The sequence below is a fragment of the Sus scrofa genome, chromosome 8 (genome assembly GCF_054392235.1).
Source record: "Sus scrofa isolate SSC_HxYL_T2T_F1_AM1 chromosome 8, Sscrofa_HxYL_maternal_Yorkshire_Landrace_v2.0, whole genome shotgun sequence".
Classification (NCBI taxonomy): Eukaryota; Metazoa; Chordata; class Mammalia; order Artiodactyla; family Suidae; genus Sus; species Sus scrofa.
The window spans coordinates 62,404,645-62,427,548 of NC_139390.1; the positions used below are offsets into that span (position 1 = coordinate 62,404,645).

Here is a 22,904-nt window from a genome sequence, read left to right on the forward strand (position 1 = left end):
TTCTACTTCAGCGATTGTGGGTTTTAAGGTTATAACTTTTATTGTTTACATAGGTTCTGATTGTTCAAGAGAAAATGGCAACAGACACAGTCTATGTGTTTGCCAAAAAGGACTCTAAATGCCTACACAGGAGAGTATAGATCATGTCTGGAGAATTCTTCTCGACCTACCAGTACTATCTGGGTTAGCATGCTGGCCAGAGGAGGACAGGTAAGGGCTGTGGTATGATACTGTTTGGGTTTATTACTTTTGGTCTAGTTTTGTAAGTTACCAGACTGTGTGCTTAGTCAGAAAGTCTTTCTGGAGCCTATTATTACTGTTGTATGGTAGGCATTTTATTATTTGTTTATTGCTGTGTAAAAAATTACTGTAGTAGCACCATTCCTCATGGCACAATTTCTGGGTGTGGCTTAGCTGGGTCCTCTGGTCAAACACCTCTCATGATGCTGCAGAGGCTACAGTCAGGGCGTTTGTCTGAGGGCTGATTTGCATGGTGGGCAGCCAGATCCAGTTCCTTGCTGCAGGGCTTCCTTCATGCAGTGGCTGACAGCAGGCAGCTGGCATGTCAGGGAGAGGGAGGGAGAGCCCTGGAACACACAGGCAAGATGGAAATCATTGACTTTGGTGTCTTCATCCTCAAAGCAGCGGCCTGTGGTCTTTGTGAGATGCAAGTCAGCATGTCCAGTTGATACTCAAGAGCTAACAGTGTAAGAGTGGGCAGGGCTCACCAGGCACTATCTCAGAAGCCACCTGTCCCAGGCATGTTGCTTACGGCAATGTAATCTAATAGCAGCTAGTGTTTTTCTGTTTTCGTTTTTGTTTTTGTTTTTGTCTTTTTGGGGCTGCCCCCACGACATATGGAGGTTCCCAGGCTAGGGGTTGAATCGGAGCTACAGCCGCCAGCCTAGCCATATCCACAGCAGCACCAGATCCGAGCCACATCTGTGACCTGCACCACAGCTCACAGCAATGCTGAATCCTTAAGCCACTGAGCAAGGCCAGGGATTGAACCCATGTCCTCATGGATGCTAGTCAGGTTCATTACTGCTGAACCACGATGGGAACTTCTAACATTTCTTGACTATGTGCTGTGTGCAGGTTATGTTACTCAGATTGCTTGATTTAATCTTTACAACTATGTTCGAAATTTGTAATTAACTATTTAATTCCATGTAAATTTTTATTAAAAATTTAAAAATTAAAATATAAAAAATTTTTAAAATGTCATACATGCACATTAAAATAGTTTGAAAAGTACAGAAAAGAATACACTATAAAAAGTAGTCTTCCTTTGACCCCTAGCTCTCTTCCCTAGAGGTAGCTGTTCTTAATAATTTCTTATGAGTCCATCCAGAAATAGTCTTAATGCAAAAAATACAAATGGGAGCATACCATATGTACTGTTGAAATATTGCTGGTATCCTTTAAAAACATATTTAGATCAGCAGTTGATATATATATATGTATATATATATATATATTTTTTTTTTTTTTTTTTTTTTTTTTTTTTTTTGCTGCACCTGTGGCATGTGGAAGTTTCCAGGCCAGGGATCCAACCTGGACCACAGTTGTGACCTGAGTCACAGCTGGGGCATTGCCAGATCCTTAACCCACTGTGCCACAGGGAAACTTCCATTTTGTTTTTGAGCTATGTTATTCTGTATATACATGTAGCGTACTTTGTTGTACCATTTCTCTTTTGCTGGACACTTAGGTTTCTAATCTTGTACTCTTACAAACAGTTCTGCAGAGCCTAATATTTTATAAGTTTAATAAAGAAGAAATCTTGAACATTAGAGTGCTTTAACTGACTGAAGTTAATATCCACATAGAATAGGTGTTTTAAAGAATTTAAATGGTGGGAGTTCCCTCATGGTCTAATGGTTAGGATTCAGCATTTTCACTGCTGTGGCCCAGGTTTGGGAACTGAGATCCCATATCAAGCTGCTGTATGCCTTGGCCAGAAAAACAACAACAAAAAAAAAAACACATTTAAAGTGGTTTTTACTGATGAACAGGGGTGGAATGGGGCCCAAGTACAAGTGTTTGGAATAGATCCCCAGTTGATTGTGACATGCGTTCTTTGTTGACAAGCATTGACCTCGATTGTGGGGGGCAGGGGGGTGTGTGGCAAAAATAGGGACACAGAATATTAGCTTATTGTGGCAGATGTTGGAAAAATGAATTGATTAGAGGTAGAGAAAGGAAAATCATCTAGATTTTGTGATAAATTTGATATAAGATGAGAATGAGTTAATTAAAATTCTATAGTTCTAAAGTTCTAAATAAAATAAAGAACTTCTAAGAGTTACAGGGATGCCCACTCTCACCACTGCTCTTCAACATAGTTTTGGAAGTCCTAGCCACAGCAATTAGACAAACAAAAGAAATAAAAAGCATTCAAATAGGAAGAGAAGAGATAAAACTGTTACTGTATGTAGACGACATGATACTGTGCATAGAAAACCCTAAGGACTCAACCCAAAAACTACTTGAACTGATTAATAAATTCAGCAAAGTAGCAGGATATAAGATTAACATTCAGAAATCAGTTGCATTTCTGTATACCAACAATGAAATATTAGAAAAGGAATACAAAAATACGATACCTTTTAAAATTGCACCTCAAAAAATCAAATACTTCAGAATACACCTGACCAAGGAGGTAAAGGACTTATATGCCGAGAACTATAAAACTTTAATCAAAGAAATTAAAGAAGATGTAAGGAAATGGAAAGATATTCCATGTTCGTGGATTGGAAAAATCAATATTGTAAAAATGGCCATACTACCCAAAGCAATCTACAGATTCAATGCAATCCCTTTCAAATTACCCATGACATTTTTTACAGAACTGGAAGAAACAACCCAAAAATTTATATGGAACCACAAAAGACCCAGAATTGCCAATGCAATCCTGAGAAACAAAAGCCAAACAGAGGGCATAACTCTCCCAGACTTCAAGCAATATTACAAAGCCACAGTCATCAAAATACTGTGGTACTGGTATCAAAACAGACTGAGCAGTGGAACAGAATAGAGAACCCAGAAATAAACCCTGACACCTATGGTCAATTAACCTTTGACAAAGGAGGCAAGAGCATAATATGAGAAAAAGAAAGTTTATTCAGCAAGCATTACTGGGAAACCTGGACAGCTGCATGCAAAGCAATGAAATTAGAACACACCCTCACACCATGCACAAAAATAAACTCAAAGTTGCTGAAAGACTTAAATATAAGACAAGACACCATTAATTCCTGGAAGAGAACGTAGGCAAAACACTCTCTGACATCAGGCCCATGAATATTTTCTCAGGTCAGTCTCCCAAGGCAACAGAAATTAGAGCAAAAATAAACCAATGGGACCTAATCAAACTGACAAGCTTTTGCACAGCAAAGGAAACCAAAAAGAAAACAAAAAGACAACTTACAGAATGGGAGAAAATAGTTTCAAAGGATGCAACTGACAAGGGCTTAATCTCTAGAATATACAACTCAACAGCAAAAAAGCCAATCACCCAATGGAAAAATGGGCAAAAGACTTGAATAGACATTTCTCCAAGGAAGATATACAGGTGGCCAACAAGCACATGAAGAAATGCTCAACATCCCTGATTATTAGAAATGCAAATCAAAACTACCGTGAGATACCACCTCACACCAGTCAGAATGGCCATCATTCATAAGTCCACAAATAACAAGTGCTGGAGGGGTTGTGGAGAAAAGGGAACCCTCCTGCACTGTTGGTGGGAATGTAAACTGGTACAGCCACTATGGAGAATAGTTTGGAGATACCTTAGAAATCTATACATAGGAGTTCCCGTCGTGGCGCAGGGGTTAACGAATCCGACTAGGAACCATGAGGTTGCGGGTTCGGTCCCTGCCCTTGCTCAGTGGGTTAATGATCCGGCGTTGCCGTGAGCTGTGGTGTAGGCCAGTGGCTACAGCTCCGATTCGACCCCTAGCCTGGGAACCTCCACATGCCGTGGGAGCGGCCCAAAGAAATAGCAAAAAGACAAAAAAAAAAAAAAAAAGAAATCTATACATAGAACTACCATATGACCCAGCAATCCTGCTCTTGGGCATATATCCGGACAAAAGTTTCCTTAAAAAAGACACATGCACCTGCATGGTCATTGCAGCACTATTCACAATAGCCAAGACATGGAAACAACCCAAATGTCCATCGACAGATGATTGGATTAGGAAGAGGTGGTATATATACACAGTGGAATACTACTCAGCCATAAAAAAGCACAACACAATGCCATTTGCAGCAACATGGATGGAACTAGAGACTCTCAAACGGAGTGAAATAAGTCAGAAAGGCAAAAATACCCTATGATATCACTTATATCTGGAATCTAATATACAGCACAAACGAACATTTCCACAGAAAAGAAAATCATAGACTTGGAGAATAGACTTGTGTCTGCCCCAGGTGAGAGGGAAGGAGTGGGAGGGATCGGGAGGATGGGGTTATCGGATGCAAACTATTGCCTTTGGAATGGATAAGCAATGAGATCTTGCTGAGTAGCATTAAGAACTATGTCTAGATACTTATATCACAACAGAACAAAGGGAGGAAAAAAAATGTATACATGTAAGTGTAACTTGGTCCCGATGCTGTACAACGGAAAAAAAAAAAAAAAAGAAAAAAAAAAACACCAAAACTTCTAAGAATTGGTTTTTTTTTTTTTTTTTTCCTTTTCTAGGGCTGCTCCTGTGGTATATGGAGGTTCCCAGACTAGGGGGTCCAATCAGAGCTGTAGACACCGGCCTACACCAGAGCCGCAGCAACAAGCGATCCGAGCCATGTCTGCACCTATATCACAGCTCACAGCAACGCCAGATCCTTAACCCACTGAGCAAGGCCAGGGATCGAACCCACAACTTCATGGTTCCTAGTCAGATTCGTTAACCACTGAGCCACGACGGGAACTCCAAGAATTGATTTTTAGTGATAACCTAGTGAGTTCATTTTTAGAAAAAAATTTTGAGTGGTACATGATGTGGCCATTCTTTTTTAATGTTGCACTTACTCTGAAAAAAATATTTTTGATGAAACAAATAACAGACTGGATGGAATAATCGATATATGAATTGAAAGAACGAACTGGAAATTGGAGATAGGAGGGTTGAGGGTATAAGAAGACGATCAAGACGAGGATTTGGGCATCATCTGTGAGAAACTGGTACCAACACCCTGAGATGGAGTAAGGTTTCTAAGGAAGGAGTCCTGAAGCAGGAGGGGGAAGACCACAGAAACTGTTATTAGATGGATCGTGACCAGGTAGGGTGATGAGGCCAAGAGAGGATACAGTTAGATTTTGAAGGAAAGAGATTTGATTAAGACGGAGAAACCAGGTGTTTATATGCCATGTAGAACAGTGCACTGAAATGAATAGTGCGTTCATTTCTGTATGTGTCGGAATTAAAGAGAGATACTGGAAAAGAGAATCTTATATGAGAGGGGCTGTTGGTTAATTTTGAAACATTATTCATATATGGAGATACCTCACAGACCAACCAGTTAACATTTTTTTATTCTCTGCATAGCTTTTCCCACTTTGTCCATATTCTCTCTTTTCTGCCCCTCATCTTTTTATATCTTCCAAAGGTTTTTACTTTTTTGGTTGGGGGAAAGGACTTGAGGGTCTGTGTCGACATTCGTTTGCAACAAGAGGTCATTTCCAAATACAGTCTTGGGGAATTCTAGAGGATCCTGACAGAGAATGGAAGTTCTCTCAGGCCTAAATGACCAGTCTGTCCATCAAATGAGTAAACCTGTTCTTGCTGTTTTGAAAAGCAGCCATCGGACATTCCTTAGAGTATTAGAGGCATGCTTCTTTTGAAGTACATACAGTGAACATGTATATAAAATGCTTCTTGTGATGTTTATTTTTTAAAATGGTTTTTATTTTTTCCATTATAGTTGGTTTACAGTGTTCTGTTAATTTCTACTGTACAGCAAAGCAGTCCAGTCACATATATATACATTCTTTTTCTCACATTTCTTTCATCATAAGTGACTAGATATAGTTCCCTGTGCTATTTTATTGCTTATCCACTCCAAATGCAATAGTTTGCATCTACTCTTGCGATGTTTATATATGGCTATGATGTCTGTGTCTTCATATTCTGGTGAGGTTTTGTTTTTCTAGGGTGCAAAAAAGAGTGCTATTGGTCAGTGCATTGTAGCAACCCTACCATATATCAAGCAAAAGTTCCCATCATTATTGTGTTCAGAGCATTGGGTTTGACAGATATATTTTAGAGCATATTATTTATGATTTTGAAGATCCAGAGATGATGGAAATGGTCACATGAGAGCAAAATGTATTCATAGTGTTTTTCAAGAGGTTTCAGGACTGTTACTCATCCTAAAACAGTAGAAAGCCGTTCTGAAGGCCAGTTTAGCTGTTGCAGACCCCATGCCATCTACTGGGCACTGCAAGCTTCAGCCCTGCTTTGACTTCTTTCCTGACAATTGTCTGTAAAATAGACATGGAAGCCAGAGGCAGCAAGAAGAAACAATAGTCTAGTGCGATTAGTCTAGTGCAATTTGGTATAAATGGGAAAAGAGTAATTAATACATTTTTTAAACTTTTTACTTTGAAGTCATTTCAGATTTACAGAAAAGTTGCAAATAACTCCCGTATACTCTACACCCAGATTCACCAGTTTTCGCCTTTGCCTCATTTATTGTAGGATTCTCGTTTAGCTGTCTAGCTATCTAGCTATCTATATACACTTTTTCCCCCCTCTGGAAAATTTGAGAGTAAGTATTAGGCATTCATGCCCCTTGGCTTCTATATACGTCAGTGTGTATTTCATAAGAACCAAGTGGTTCACTTACATAATCATAGTGCATTTATCCAAGTGGGAACATTTAACCCTGAGACAACACTATTAATCTAGAGAGCTTATTCAGGTTTTTGCCAGTTGTACTGACAATATTATTAATGGCATTTATTCTTCTGCTTCAGAATCCAGTCAGGGATTATGTATAGCACATTGTTTTTATGTCTCTTTAATCTCTTTTAATCTTCCCTTGTCTTTTTAAAAAATAAATAATCAAGGCTATTTTTTAAGAAAATTTTAATTTGTGGAAGTTCGTAGGCCAGGGATTAAACCCATTTCATAGCAGTAACCAGAGCCACAGCAGGGCTAAGGCTTTCACTCACAAGTCTGTAAGTTAAATATTCAAAGTGCCTAAGAGCTGAATCTCGAGAGATATTTGGGAAATAAACCAGGCCTGGGAGTAGGTTAGAATCAGCAGTTGTCAAGAAAGCTGGAGAAAACTGCTGACATCCTGAACAAAGGGACAGAGCGGGGAGGGCATGTGCAGTGGATGGAGCTGGAGCAGGCTGGCACTGTCTGTCAGAGGGGGCGGGTGAAGGCCGTGGGGTGGAGACGGGAGCTGGGAGCAGCTCCTAGATGGAGTCCTGTTCAGGATTACTTTCAGGAGGCTTCACAGTGATTGTCATGTGCAGAGAGATGGAGAAGGGCAGGGCTGGGGTGGAAGGATGGTTGTGGTACCCGAGTGAGAAATTATTAGGCCTGCTCTGGAGCACTTGTGCAGGGGTGGAATGCGGGACAGACTTGAGAAGCAAGAGGAAGCAGGTTCTGTAGACTTCGTGTTGGGTAGTTCAAGGATGGCCCCTCCACGGAGTGGGGACTCGGGAGCAGTTCTTGGTGAGGTGGTGCGGGGTCTGGTATAGAGGTGCCAACGTCCTGCCAGGCCGAGGAGAGTGGGAGCACAGCATGGTCCTCCGGCTGGAGGCAGAGTGGTTGGGCTGCAGGCGTCCAGAGACGTAGCGAAGGCATCTGGGGCCTCATTGGGAAGAGCTTCTTGTCAGCAGGCTTCTCTGGAGCTGGTCTGTGGGCATCCACTTGGCGTTTGTCCACGTGGGTGAGTGATGGGGACATAGACTTTGGTGACTGGGGGGCACATTGGAGGGGAGATGGCCAGGGTTGGTGAGTGCTGACAGTGTAAGAGGTGAGGAGCTGTCTGTGACCCTGGGAATAGAGGAGCTAGCTTTTTGAGAAAGTGTGAAAAGAGCTGACAGCGCACGTGTACTGATGTGTGAAAGGCGGAAGTCAGAGACCAAAAAAGTTTGAGATGTTTGGGTTGGAAGATTCAGGGAAGTGTGATGACATCCACCTGATGAGAGATGTAGGAAGAGGAAGGAGGATGGGGTGTTGTAGGGCCAGGAGAGCGGTGGCTTATTACCAGGTACACTGCGTCTGTGTTGGTGGCTTTATGTCCCTCTCTGTGTTGCCTTTCTTCTAAGTGTTACTTTGCTTAATATTCTCTAAGTATTGATTCTCCTGTTGGATTCAGAGGCTTTAGCCCAGGAAAGGTTCTGGGATGGATTAGTCTGCCATGCACAAGGCCTGTGAGTTGGTCGCATTTAACATGCATTTAACACTTAGTGCCCAGTGCATGCCAAGTACTGTTCTAGGTACTGGGACACAGCAGAGAACAAAACAAACAAATAAGAAAGCCCCACTCCTCTCTCCATCATGGCTGGAGAGAGACCATGAGCGTTTATGTGCTGTGGTAGATGTGTATGTCATGCGTTTGCCATCCTGCTGTAAGGGTCGGTGAGGTTCCCAGGGTGAACAGGACCTCCCAGGGCAGGACAGGGAAGAGAAGGGAGGGATGGGAGAGGTGGACACTAAGTGGATCATACGTCAAAATGCCTTTGCCTTGTTCTAGTATTTGCCAGAAATGTGATCGTGTGAGTAACAGAAGTGCCCAAACGTTATAAAGATTCGCTTTGTTTTCTAGGTATTAAACCGCCTGACTTTTGCATCTACTCTTTCTCACCTTCGTCGTTTAAACTCTCCCATTGGTAGAGATGGCAAACTAGTGAAACCAAGGCAGTTGCACAATACATTGTGGGGAATGGTGTGTCCTGCTGAGACCCCAGAGGTAATGCGCTAGCATTTGTATCCCAGACAGAAAGTCTGACAAAGGTTATGTTACATTGTGATTACTTTTTTTTTTTTTTTGTCTTTTGTCCTTTTAGGGCCACACCCAGTGCATGTGGAGGTTCCCAGGCTAGGGGTCTAATTGGAGCTGTTGCTGCTGGCCTACGCCAGAGCGACAGCAATGCCAGATCTGAGCTGCGTTTGCAACCTACACCATAGCTCATAGCAATGCCAGATCCTTAACCTGCTGAATGAGGCCAGGGATCAAACCTGCAACCTCATGGTTCCAAGTCAGATTTATTTCCTCTGTGCTATGACGGGAACTCCATTTTCTTAAAAAAGAATTTTTTAGGGAGTTACCATCTTGGTATAGCGAAATGAATCCAACTAATATCCATGAGGATGCAGGTTCAATCCCTGGCCTCACTCAGTGGGTCAGGGATCCAGTGTTGCCATAAGCTGTGGTGTAGGTTGCAAACAAAGCTTGGATCCGGCATTGCTGTGGCTGTTGTTTAGGCCAGCAGCTGCAGCTCTTATTCAACCCCTAGCCTGGGAATTTCCATATGCTGTGAGTGTGGCCCTGAAAAAGCAAAAAAAAAAAAAATTAAAAAAAATTTTTTTTTTTTTTTTTGTCTGTGGCTGGTCCTTTCATTCTTTTGATATTGTCACAGAGCAAAGTTTTTAATTTTAATTTTTTAATTTATTTATTAAAGTATAGTTGATTTACAATGTTGTGCCAATTTCTGCTGTACGGTAGCGTGACCTAGTCATACATACATAAACATTCTTTTTCTCATTTTATCTTCCATTATGGTCTAGCCCAAGAGACTGGATATAGTTCCCTGTGCTATACATCACATTCAAAACTATTACATTCTAGTTTGTAATAGTTTGCATCTACTGACCCCAAACTCCCAGTCCATCCCACTCCCCTACCTCCCCCTTGGCAACCACAAGGCTGTTCTCCATGTCTGTGAGTCTGTTTCTGTTCTGTAGATAGATTCATTTGTGCCATATTTTAGATTCTGACTTAACTTCACTTTATATGGGAATCTCTGGTTGCATCCATGTTGCTGCAAATGGCATTATTTTGTTCTTTTTTTGTGGCTGAGTAGTAATCCATTGTGTGTATGTACAACATCTTAATCCATTCATCTGTTGATGGACGTTAAAGTTGTTTCCATGTCTTGGCTCTTGTGAATAGTGCTGCAGTGAACATAAGGGTGCATGTGTCTTTTTGAATTATAGTTTTGTCCAGGTATTATAATTACTTTTAGAAGTAAGATTTTATGTAATTATGTAGTAATTAGTTTAGAACTAAGATATTATTTATAATTTTGTTCTTAGGAAATAAGTGTACATCCTAAGATCAAACGGAAGGAAAATATTTATGGAAAATAATTTTGATAGGTTTGTTAAATCAGTATGAGTACTTTATTTATCCCAAGGGCCACTCTGTAGGACTTGTGAAGAATTTAGCCCTGATAGCTTATATTTCAGTTGGATATCAACCTTCTCCAGTTCTGGAGTCTTTAGAAGAATGGAATATGGAAAATTTAGAAGAAATTTCTCCTGTAGCTATTGCTGACTGTGTATAAATACAGTTCTTTAGACACTTGTTAATCTTTGGTTATTACTTAATTTAGAGTTATTAAGTGCAAAATGCCTTTGGTTTTGCATTTTAGTGCATCCAAGATCTTTGTTAATGGCTGCTGGGTTGGGATACATAAAGATCCTGAACAACTGATGAACACTCTAAAGAAATTGTGGCGCCAAATGGCCATGGTCTTGTCTGAAGTAAGGGTCTTGAATTAACCAAGAGGGTGTGATCTGTGGGATTTCCAAACAAGGCACAAGACTAGTGAAAGTTATCTTTGCATTGGTATCTTTCTTGAATGGATTTCTTTGGAACTGTAAAGTTCATTGTCAAAAGACTAGGTGATGTTTCGAGCTATATTTAATATTAAAGTATTGCTTGCTTTAATGCCTTAGATATATGCGTCTAAAATTTATGGGTGATATAAGTTTTTTGTTGTTGTTGTTGTTTTTTGTCTTTTTAGGGCCACAGTGTGGCATATGGACATTCCCAGGCTAGGGGTTGAATCAGAGCTACAGCTGCTGGCCTACACCACAGCCACAGCAATGCAGGATCTAAGCTGTGTTTTAACCTACACCACAGCTCACGGCAACACCGGATCCCCAACCCACTGAGCAAGGCCAGGGATCGAACCCGTGTCCTCATGGATACTAGGCAGGTGCATTAACCACTAAGCCATGATGGGAACTCCTAAATTATATTTTCAAACTCAATTATAGATTAAAAAATTCTTTTGAGAATCTTTTTGTAAAGCTGACAGCAATACTTTAAAAGGGGATGATCAGCTCTGATTTCTCCTTTGTCTGAATCCAGAGATTCATTCATGAAATGTGATCGACCTTTATCAGATTCTCCTATATTTTGGTGGATGTTGAAGTGCCCTGGATTAGGGTGGATTTTTTTATTATTAAAATGTAGCATGAGCTTTATTTTTCCCCCAGATGGGGCTTTTGCTCTTAGGGTACTGCCTTGAGGGATAGAGCTCAAGCTTTTGATTCTCCTAAAGCTACACCTTGGGGTCTGTCTAGGTGAAAGTGGGTCTGGAGAGGAAACTGTAGCACACTTAGGCTGGACTCCTGTCTGCATGGCAAAGCAGAGACTCGAGGTTCGGCTGCTCCAGGCCTTCCTTGTGTGGGCAGACCCAGGGTTTCTCCTGGGCGTATTTGTAGCTTGAAGTCAGCAACAGGATGCCTCATGAGAAATTCTAAGAACCAAAAAAAAAAAAACAAACAAACAAACAAAAAAAAGAGTTCCCGTCGTGGCGCAGTGGTTAACGAATCCGACTAGGAACCATGAGGTTGCGGGTTCGATCCCTGCCCTTGCTCAGTGGGTTAACGATCCGGCGTTGCCGTGAGCTGTGGTGTAGGTTGCAGACGCGGCTCAGATCCTGCGTTGCTGTGGCTCTGGCGTAGGCCGGTGGCTACAGCTCCGATTCGACCCCTAGCCTGGGAACCTCCATATGCCGCGGGAGCGGCCCAAGAAATAGCAACAATAACAACAACAACAAAAAAGACAAAAAGACAAAAAAATAAATAAATAAATAAATAAATAAATAAATAAATAAATAAAAGAACCAACAGCAGCTGTGTTTTTTTGTAACTGAGAACTCCGTTCACACCGTGTGTATCTGCTGAGAGCTGCCTCCAGCTTTTCTGTGTTCTCTGTCACCCTATCACCCACGTGCTACAGGTGTCCCAAAAAAGGGAAAAAAAGCAAAAGGAAGGTGAAGGACCTAGACCTGGAGAATTTAATGCCAGCAAAGGTGGGTTTGATAATTTTAGAAAGAGGTTTGGCTTAAAAACTATCAAGATGAACAAGAGGAGCAGCTTCTGCTGACCAGGAGGCAGCAGTCACGTTGCCAGAAAGCATTAAGAAAATCATTGAGGAGAAAGAATAGTAGCCTGAGCAAATTTTAAATGTAGACCAAGAAAGTCTATTCTGGAAAAAAAAAAATGCCACAAAGGAAATGTAGTAGTAAGGAAGGGAAGCAAGCACCAGGACTGCAGGCAGGAAGGACTGGGCAGACTCTCCTGCTGTGCATAAAGGCAGTCAGATTTAGGATCAGGACTGCTGCTCACCCCTGTGACTTTAAGGGACAAGATGAACACCAGCTGCCTGTTTTTTTGTTGTGCTACAAGAAGACAGAACACTTTCTAGATTGGTTCCATCAATGCTTTGTCCTTGAAGTCAAGAATTACATTGCCAGTAAAGGACTGCCTTTTAAAGTTTTCTTTTTGTTTTTGTTTTTAGGGCTGCACCCGAGACACATTGGAGGTTCCCAGGCTAGGGGTCTAATCAGAGCTGTTGCCACTGGCCTATGCCACAGCCACAGCAACACCAGATCGAGCTATGTCTGCGACCTACACCACAACTCACAGCAACGCCGGATCCTTAACCCACTGAGCAAGACCAGGGATCAAACCCACAACCTCATGGTTCCTAGTTGGATTCGTTTCCAATGCGCCACGACGGGAACTCCCCTTTTAAAGTTTTGTTTTGTCTTTTTGCTTTTTCTAGGGCTGCTCCCGTGGCATATGGAGGTTCCCAGGCTAGGGGTCTAATTGGAGCTGTAGCCTATGCCAGAGCCACAGCAACGCAGGATCCAAGCCGAGTCTGCAACCTACACCACAGCTCACAGCAACATCAGATCCTTACTTAACCCACTGAGTAAGGCCAGGGATCGAACCCGCAACCTCATGGTTCCTAGTCAGATTCGTTAACCACTGAGCCACAACAGGAGCTCCCTTAAAGTTTTTTTGAGTTAGACAATACCCCTCGGCCACCTAGAACACCACGAGTTCAACACTGAAGGTACTGAAGTGGTTTTCTTGCTCCCAAACACAACATCTCTAATTCATCATCCTTTAGATTGTGGGTCGGTCTTGAGGTCTTTATGGCTCATTACAGGGGTACATTATGGAAGGGTCATTAGCGCTGAGGAAGAGACACCATGGTGAGGTCAGGGACGCCAGGAGGGTTACAGCATTGTTATTACATGAAAAGCTGTGAAAACCGTCAAGCCCCACGCAGTAAATTCCTGCTGGAGAGAACTGCCCAGATGTTGGCTGTAACTTCACAGAATTTACCACAGAACTCATCAAAGAAGTGAAAGAGATTGTGGATATGGAGGAAAAAGCTGGAGGGTGAGGGGTTTCAAGGTGGGGATCTTGGAGAAATTCAAGAGCTGCTGGGTTCCACACCAAAGGAATTAAGAGATGGCTTGGGGCGTTCCCATCATGGCTCAGCAGAAATGAATCTGACTAGGAACCACAAGGATGCAGGTTTGATCCCTGGCCTCGCTCAGTGGGTTAAGGATCCAGCATTCCCGTGAGCTGTGGTGTAGGTTGCAGACACAGCTGAGATCTGGCATTGCTGTGGCTGTGGCATAGGACAGTGGCTATAGCTCCGATTAGACTCCTAGCCTGGGAACCTCCATATGCCGCAGGTGCGGCCCTAAAAAACAAAAAAAAAGAGAGAGATGACTTGGACATGAGTGCTTCTGAACCAGTGCCAAACGAAGAGGAAAAGGACATGGAAGAAGCAGTGCCAGAAGACAAACTGACATCAGATAGTCTGGTAACAGGGTTCTGATCATTAAAAACTGCTCTTGGCTTCTTTTACAACACGGACCCTTCTCTGGTGCTATACAGGCCATAAAACCAAAGAAGCAGCATTGGTACTGTATAGAAACATTTTTAGAGAAATAAAAAAGCAAGGATGTATTTTTGTCAAGTCGCACCCAGTGTGCCCACCTCTCCAGCCCCTTCCACCCCCTCCCCGTCCTCTTCCCAGACAGCCCTCTTCCTCCTGCCCTCAGCCCACGCCCTTTGCTGGGGCACCGGCAGTTCCAGCCCTCAGCAGCGACCCCTTCCCTTAGTGAACAGGAGGTAATTCTCACGTGGTCCAGTTAATAGCTTAGCTTCTCTACATGTGTGTGAGGGTCTTTGTGTGAAAACATTGCTATGAAACATTATTCTTTCGTCATCTCATCAGTGCCTATTCATCATGTGGAATGTCCCAGGCAAGACTTGTATTGAAGTGGATGGTCTACTTTTTGTAGGAATAAGGTAATGATATTTAATAAAAAATTCATAATGGGTTAGTTTTCCTCTGTTTTATAACTTTGCTTTCAGAGAATTACCATACTGTATCCCTCTTTTCTCTCTCCTACTTAGAGAAACTCAGCCTGTCATCATAGGTGAGTGGGATTTTTTTTGGAAGGCTGCTATACTTACCACTATACAACCAACGCGAGTGGGATTTTTTTAATATAACAGTATTTCCAACACTGTTAGGAATATAACTGAAATACTGTACGCCTTAAAATTTTGTAAGGATTCATTCACTGTGTAGAGGGTAGGCTACTGTAAAGCAATTGTACCCATTACACTAAGCTTACTGTAAAGTAATCATATTGCGTCTGCTTCATTATCAATGCATGAATCATTATATATTTTAAATTTATATGAATTTTACATTGAAAGTGTGAATTTCAAATTATCAAATAATTTTTAAATTATCTTTCCATTTTTTATGTCTAGTGTAATTCATATAAATATTTACAGTGTTTTGTATCATGAGAATATGGATGTAGGTATTGACAGATATTTAAACAGATGACATTAACTTGTACAGTTTCTAGCTTATTGTAAGAGTAAAATAGTATATTGCACATATAATGTACATGTATTTTGTATAATAGCACCATTGTATAATTTATAAGTAGTACTATTATATAATAGTATATATGTAGTATATAGTATATGTTACATATAAAATATGTATTAATTGACCATTTGTATTATTAGTAAAGCTTCTGGTCAGCAGAAGGCTATTGGTAGTTAAGTTTTGGGGGAGTCAGAAATTACGTATGGATTTTCTAGTCTGCTGGTGTTGTCACCTCTAACCCCAATGTTGTTCAAGGGTCAACTGTACAAACATCCTTAAAAAGACAGTCTGCACTAAAGGCATCAGTGCCTCTGCTTACAACATATGTGAAACCATGAGACCCCTGGAGAACTGTCTCCTAACACCTGGGAGGCGTTTGCAACAAATGATAAGCATAAATCAGAAGAAAAGAGTTCACTTTTGTTTTTTTAATTTAATTTTATTTTTTATTTTTGCCTTTTCTAGAGCTACTTCCCATGGTATATGGAGGTTCCCAGGCTAGGGGTCCAGTCAGAGCCGTAGCCACCGGCCTGCGTCAGAGACTCAGCAATGCGGGATCTGAGCTGCATCTGCGACCTACACCACAGCTCACAGCAACACCAGATCCTTAACCCACTGAGCAAGGCCAGGACTCCAACCCACAGCCTCATGGTTCCTAGTCGGTTTCGTTAACCACTGCGCCATGATGGTAACTCCAAGAGTTCACTCTTAAACACCTGCCATCACTAGCTAGGGAAAGAGTTTACCTCCGGGGCTCTGCACAACCTCTCAAACCGTGGGATCTGATTGGACCCCATAGTACTTGCTTTTGATCACAGCGGCCACCAAAAACGCAGCTTCACAAAGATCTGCTGTTCTCAGAAGGGAAGCAGTGCTGATGTTGAAACTGTGAACTACGTCAAGCTTGTGGTTAGTGTGGTGTCTGTCAGATGCTGGGGATCACGATGTTGGCCTCAGGAATTTGACGCACCCCATGGTGCTCCTGTGAGTTCTCTGAGGCTCTTTGGGACAACCTGGCACAGGTCTTTGTTAGCGTGAATAGTGCTGCAAGGAATATTGGGGTGCATGTATCTCTGAGTCATTGTTTTGTCTGGATAGAAGCCCAGGAGTGGGCTTGCTGGATCACATGGTGGTTCTGTATTGAGTTTTCGCCATATTCTCCATAGTGGTTGCACTGACTTACGTTCCCGCCAGCAATGCAGACTAGAGGAACTTCTCCCCGCACCCTCTCACACTTGTTTGCAGACTTTGTCATGATGTAGACACCTTTTAGTTTTGATGCTGTTCATCCCTCTTGGTGAATATTTCTTTCCTGTGTCTTCACCTACCAACCAAATGCAGAGTTTCAAATTTAATGTTCAATATCAACCTCTCCTGACTTTCAAACCTTTGTGGGAGTTCCCGTCATGGCTCAGCGACAACGAATCTGACTGCTCTCCATGAGGATGTGGGTTCGATCCCTGGCCTCGCTCAGTGGCTTGGGGATCTGGCGTTACCGTGAACTGTGGTGTTGGTCGCAGACACGGCTCAGATCCCACATTGCTATGACTGTGGTGCAGGACGGCAGCTGTAGCTCTGATTGGACCCCTAGCCTGGGAACCTCCATATGCCACAGCCCTAAAAAGACCCCCCCCCAAAAAAATGCAGAAACAAAACACCTATGTGTTCAAGTGTCTAAGTGTTTCCTAGGGTTCAGTGTGTCCAAAGCTGAGCTCCTTATCTTCCTCTGAAGACCTGCTCTCCTTCATTTTCTCCATCTCAGTGGATCTCACACCGTCTATTCAAACATCAAAGCCAGAAAACTGGCAATTGTGCAAATTTCCTTTTCTCCCACAGACCCTGCATCCAGTCAGTCAGTCCTGACCATTAGCCCTGAGGTTTCTCTCAGCTTTACCTTAGTTCTCTGTTGCGTTTGCTGCCTTCTTTTATTCAAGTTTGCATCACTTCTCTCATGGACACAATGTAGCCTCCTTTACCCCACTCCCTGACTCCCACCCCTGGCTCCCCCTTGACCACACTGCCTCCAAAACAGCTCTAGATAACCAGTTATCTGTTACTTCAGTGGATCCTCATCCAGGATGGTACAACACCCCTCTCTGAATTTCCCTGTCTTATGCCAATTTCATACTATCATAAAGCCTTCCTTGTTGTTTTTTATGCTCAAAGAATGTTAAGCTGTAACTCCCCCAATAAGCTAGCCTCCCAGCCTTTGTATGTTCTTTTCTGCCCTGACCTGATAGAGACCTTCTGACCTGGTTCGACATTCCCTCCTCGGTGGTAGCCTTTCCCGACTGCCCAAGGCAGGTTTTAACCTTCCCTCTGCAACTGCACAGCCTTGTGACCTACTCTTAGAGCAGGAGCATATTTGATGTATTGAATTGGAAAGACTATTCCCTTTATGTGCCCTTTACTACCTACAGAACTCTTCACTTCTGGTCACTAAATGTGTGGTGGTTCTTCCTTACATCAAGCCCTTGTCTTTGACTCTACCTGGGTGTCCTACAATTTAACTCAGTCTAAAACCATCTCCCTGGATAGGGTCAGACCCCACAGAGTAAGGGCTCAGTCCCACAAGACTGCTAGCACCCTGCTCAGATGCCAGTCACAGGAAGTATGCCCTAGATATCCCACAATTCGCCTGCAAATCAGCTTCCCACGACCCTTTGCTCAGGCTCAGTTAATTTGCTAGAGCCACCACCGGACTCTGGGGCCCTTTACTGGCCTTCCTGAGTACGTTAAAGGGTGCGGTCAAGGATCGAGAATTCCACAGGGCAAGGTCTGTGGGTGTGCCAGGCACAAGCGTCTGTCTCTGTGGAACTGGAGGACACCACCCTCCCAGGGCGTGGATTTCTTCACCCCCAAGTGCCTGTTGAACCCACACCATAGGGATTTTATGAAGGCTTTATCATATAGGCCTGATGGATCATTAACTGTACAGCTGTGACTTGGACTTAATCTCTGGCCCCGGAACTACGCATGCTGCATGTGCAGCCATAATAGAAAAAAGAAGAAGGAAAATGTGAGACAGTGATGAAGACAAGACAGACGACAAATAGATGTTTAGACACTTGCAGTCAGCTAGGTGTCTGTATTTTGGGTGTCCCTAGAGAAAAAAACAGGAATTCCTGCTGAGGCCCAGTGGGTTAAGAATCCAGCTGCAGCAGCTCCAGTCACTGCAGAGGTGTGGGTACCATCTCCCTGCCTGGTGCTGTGGGTTTAAGGATGAGGCAAGCATTGCTGCAGCTGTGGCTCGGATGAATGTATGTCCCTGTCCTGGGAACTTCCGTATGCTGCAGGTGCAGCCATAAAATTAAAAAATAGAGAAGAAAGTGAAAGATCTGTTCCAATGGAGAGAATCACTTTGAAAGGGTGCCGAGAAGGTGATAATCATAGCCTTACAAGTTAACATTTTATGACCTAAAATTGTCTAAATTTTGATTAAGTGTATAAAATATGGGAGTTCCCTGGTGGCCTGACTGTCAAGGATCCAGCATGGCCACTGCTGTGGCTTGGGTTCAGTCCCTGGCCTGAGAACCTCGACATGCCACGGATGTCACTGAAAAAAAAAAATATGTCGGAGGTGCTGTGATTGACAGCTGCTAACACAGTTTCTCCTTAACAAGTACCACTTCCTGAGATCGACATTCACCCCTGGTCTGTTGCTTGTTTTACTCTGACAGAAGCCGAGGCGCCTGTGAAGGTGGCTCCCGGGAGGTACGCACTGCACCAGGGGCGGCTGCCTACCGCACCCAGGACGCCCTGGCCACTCAGCCAGTAGCAGAGCATCCGAGCTCGGCCTCCAGCTTAGAGACTTTAGCCATCAGGGTCTAAGTAAGAAGCTCGTCACACAGCACCAGTGAAAACGCCAGATCCTTTCGCGGCCTTAATGTTTTATGTTCAAAAACCGAAAACAGTAGCCACCAAATCCAGTGCAGAGATAAAGCAAAGTGGTCTGGTGAGGAGATTTACTTCGCAGAATGATATGTATTCAGAGCAGAATCATTAAAAGATAAAGAGCCACGGAATTCAAGTTAGAAGGCCTGTTGTGCCCTTTAGTTGACCATGACAAGGTCACTCAACCTGTTTCACGTTTTCTCCTAAACCACCAGATAGGGACAAAACAACTCCCAACTTAGAACCAAATCATTCCTGGCTGCCAATCAAAAGAGAAGCCAGGAGTTCCCACTGTGGTGCAGGGGAAATGAATCCGACTAGTAACCATGAGGTTCCAGGTTCGATCCCTGGTCTTGCTCATTGTGTTAAGAATCCGGCGTTGCCGTGAGCTGTGGTGTAGGTCACAGACGTGGCTGGGATGCTACGTTGCTGTGGCTGTGGCATAGGCCAGCAGCTATAGCTCCAATTCCACCTCTAGCCCGGGAACCTCTATGTGCCTTGGGTGAAGCCATAAAAAGAAAAAAGAAAAAAAAAAGTCAAAAGGAAGACCATTGTGACTTAAACCCTGATTTCCTATAATCACAGTGCTATTTCCCCTCACAAAAGTTATAAAATTGATCCCCAAAAGTAGAACAAAACATCCAAATATTTGTGGCCTCTTAAGTATGTAAAATGACACAGCCCTAAAAACTGTCTCAAATGCTTCTTCTGTGACATTTTTCTGCCTGGCTTAGACTTGTTGCAGCTTATCAAAATATATGGTTTAGGAGGTGAGGTTTTCCTAAGAAATCACCCTATGGCAAACAAAGGATTTCTCCACTCCTCCGAAGGCTAAGGTACCACAGTGCAGATTAGGGTCATCTTATCTCGCAAACATTCATTGCCAAGTTCACGGAAGCCTCTGAGGGTCTTTGGGCCAGAAGTGCTCTGCAGTGCCACCTTGCCCTTCCTCTTCAGAAAGGAATTCATTCCCAAACGCCCAGACCCAGTCCCTGACACTTCCATTCTGCCCACGTCACACGCTCCACCCTGCAGCATGCCCCATGTGGCCAGGTCAGTGCCATGTCCCAGGCTCTTGGTCCCCAGCCTTTCACTGGCTTCTTATATTAGCTTTGGTCAATATGATGGAGTCTGTTTTAGTGCTGAAGTTCACTAAAGCAGGATCAGAAGTCAGAACATGTCAAACAGTGGGTGCCAAGCATGTAGGTAAGTGTTCTGCAAGCCTTTGGAGTTCCCTATGGCTGAGTGGTATGGTCACTGCTGGGGCTCTGATTACAGCGGTGGCACAGGTTCGATCCCTGGTCTGAGACCTTCCACACACTTCTGGTGTGGCCAAAAAAAAGGTAAATAATAGAGTTTTAAAGCCTGTGGGAACCGTCCGTTGCCAAGCAAATAAATATATTGGATATTATGGATTGTCTGAATCAATGACTATGCCCATCAGGACAGACGTTTTAGTCAAGATGAATGACATTGAACCAGAGGGAGACAGGGAGGCAGAAAAGCTGGAGAAGGAAGGTTGGAAGTTCACAAACCTCCCAGAGGAGCAGTTTTCTCTCAGGTCTGTGGGGCCAGAGCTTATACCCTCGCCCTCTGGCAGGTTTTCAAATTCCAGCTTTTCCAGCCACATTCTGAGGGCATTTGCCTACCCCCTACTCCAGAGAGCAAAATTGTCTTTATTTGTCATCATTTCACTTAGGTCCTTGACCCCACGTTAGCCCCAAGTGGACTATTCATTTGTGTTATTCATAGACAGGGGTCTTCAAAGAATCAGAATGTAAGTCTTTTTAAGTTATTTTTATTTGTAAATGTTTTATTGAAGCATAGTTGATTTACAGCGTTGTGATGTTTCTGCAGTACAACCCAGTGATTTAGTTCTGCATATACTCACATCTGCTCTTCTTAGAGTCTTTCCCACCTGGATGATCACAGAACACCGGGTAGAGTTCCCTGTGCTGCACAGCAGGTCCCCAAGTGTCATTCGGTCCATCTAAAACAGCGTGCATGTGCCAATCCCAACCTCCAGTCCCTCCCCCTTCCCCCACCTGTCCCCTGTGGTAACCACATGTTTGTTTTCAAAGTCTGTGAGTCTGTTCAAAACACGAGTTTTTAAAAGCAGTTTGCGGGAGTTCCAGTCATGGCTCAGTGGTTAACGAATCTGACTAGGAACCATGAGGTTTTGGGTTCGGTTCCTGCCCTTGCTCAGTGGGTTAATGATCCGGCGATGCCGACAGCTGTGGTGTAGGTTGCAGACGCGGCTCAGATCCCACATTGCTGTGGCTCTGGCGTAGGCTGGTGGCTACAGCTCCGATTCAACCTCTAGCCTGGGAACCTCCATATGCCGCGAGAGCAGCTCAAGAAATAGCAAAAAGACAAAATAAAATAAATAAAAGCAATTTGCAAGTGAAATGGGACCCTTCTGTGCCAGTGGCTGCGTGCTAGAGACACAGGAGTGAGCTAGTTTCAGGCTGAGCTGCAGGAGCCACTGCCCCCTTGTGTCTTGGTGCTCCCAGGAATTAGTCTGTGATATGGAGAACATTTGGCAGAAGTCTGCAAAAGATTTATCAGTGGGCTATTTCTGGCTCTTAGATTGTTGGTTCAAATAAGATTTCCTTTCATCTCATGGCTTTTAAATTGTAATCTGACTTCTTTTGAAAAGTCTAATTTTTAAAAGGCGTATTTTATAATCATTATAAAAATAGTATATACTTCCTGAAGAAAAATTTGTGTTAAATTATTTTTTACTATTGTTAAGTATTTCTTCCCAGATACTTAAAACTCTTTTTCCATGTAAGGAACCCTAATTTTACTTGGGGACAGAAAAAAGCCACAAAACTATGAAATCTAATTTTATCGTAAATGTTACATAACCATAATCTCTTCTCCACAATGAGAAAATCAACTTTTTTTTTCTTTTTTTTTTAGCTATTTCTTGGGCCGCTCCCGCGGCATATGGAGGTTCCCAAGCTAGGGATCTAATCGGAGCTGTAGCCACAGGCCTATGCCAGAGCCACAGCAACGCGGGATCCGAGCCGCGTCTGCGACCTACACCACAGCTCACGGCAACGCCGGATCGTCAACCCACTGAGCAAGGGCAGGGACCGAACCCGCAACCTCATGGTTCCTAGTCGGATTCGTTAACCACTGCGCCACGACAGGAACTCCAGAAAATCAACTTTTGAATAAGAAACAGGGATGTCTTTTTTCTTACAAAATTTAAAACATAAAGTATAATGATTTAGATCATAGAGCCTCATAAACTTTGCCTCTAATTTCAATTCTATGGATTAAGAATATGGTAGTGAATGCAACTATTAGACATATTACACTGAATATCACCTCCTTTGCAAGACAAAAAAAATAAAGCTCCTTGCTCTAAAGACAGCCTGTGGGAGTTGCAGTAGTTTGGGAGTCTAAATGCTCCAGTCATTGGCAAATGTTTCAGATTTGATCTCAGATGTTGTTTGAAAGGTGATTTTTAAATGTTCTGTAGCTATGTGCACCCCATCTCCCCACCCCCTTTGGAAAACGTGGAAACAGAGGCTCTGAACTGGGTGGTACAGGAGAAGTGAAGGATGAGGCATCTGTGTCTCCAAAGCTCCTTTCCTTGTGTATCTTGTTTGTTGTCTGTGTCATCTGGATGTGTGTGTACAGCACAGTATGTGCCGTTGTGTTCGAGCGGCCTGGATCGGCCTGGGAGGGAAGTTAGCCTCTCTGCTGCTCCGATCCTTCATTTTCCCCAGAGACATTAGGACTAAGAGGATATCTCATCCTGGACCAGGATTCATCCTGCATAGGGGTTT

The 22,904-nt window shown here is 43.2% G+C and overlaps 1 protein-coding gene and 1 pseudogene across 9 annotated transcripts in view; both read left to right on the plus strand.

Moving 5' to 3' along the window:
* LOC100621006 (RE1-silencing transcription factor-like) overlaps positions 1-22,904 on the plus strand; it is a 130,508-nt gene that overhangs the window by 13,011 nt on the left and 94,593 nt on the right. For all 8 annotated transcript variants that reach the window (XM_084970796.1, XM_084970791.1, XM_084970795.1 and 5 more), the window contains one exon: positions 54-210. The gene's annotated coding sequence lies outside the window, so the exon portion shown is untranslated. The remainder of the gene's footprint in view (positions 1-53; positions 211-22,904) is intronic.
* Positions 1-22,904, plus strand: part of LOC100625795 (uncharacterized) — a 46,789-nt pseudogene that overhangs the window by 13,011 nt on the left and 10,874 nt on the right. The window contains exon 3 of the transcript XR_014812603.1: positions 54-210. The product of XR_014812603.1 is annotated as an uncharacterized LOC100625795 (transcript). The remainder of the gene's footprint in view (positions 1-53; positions 211-22,904) is intronic.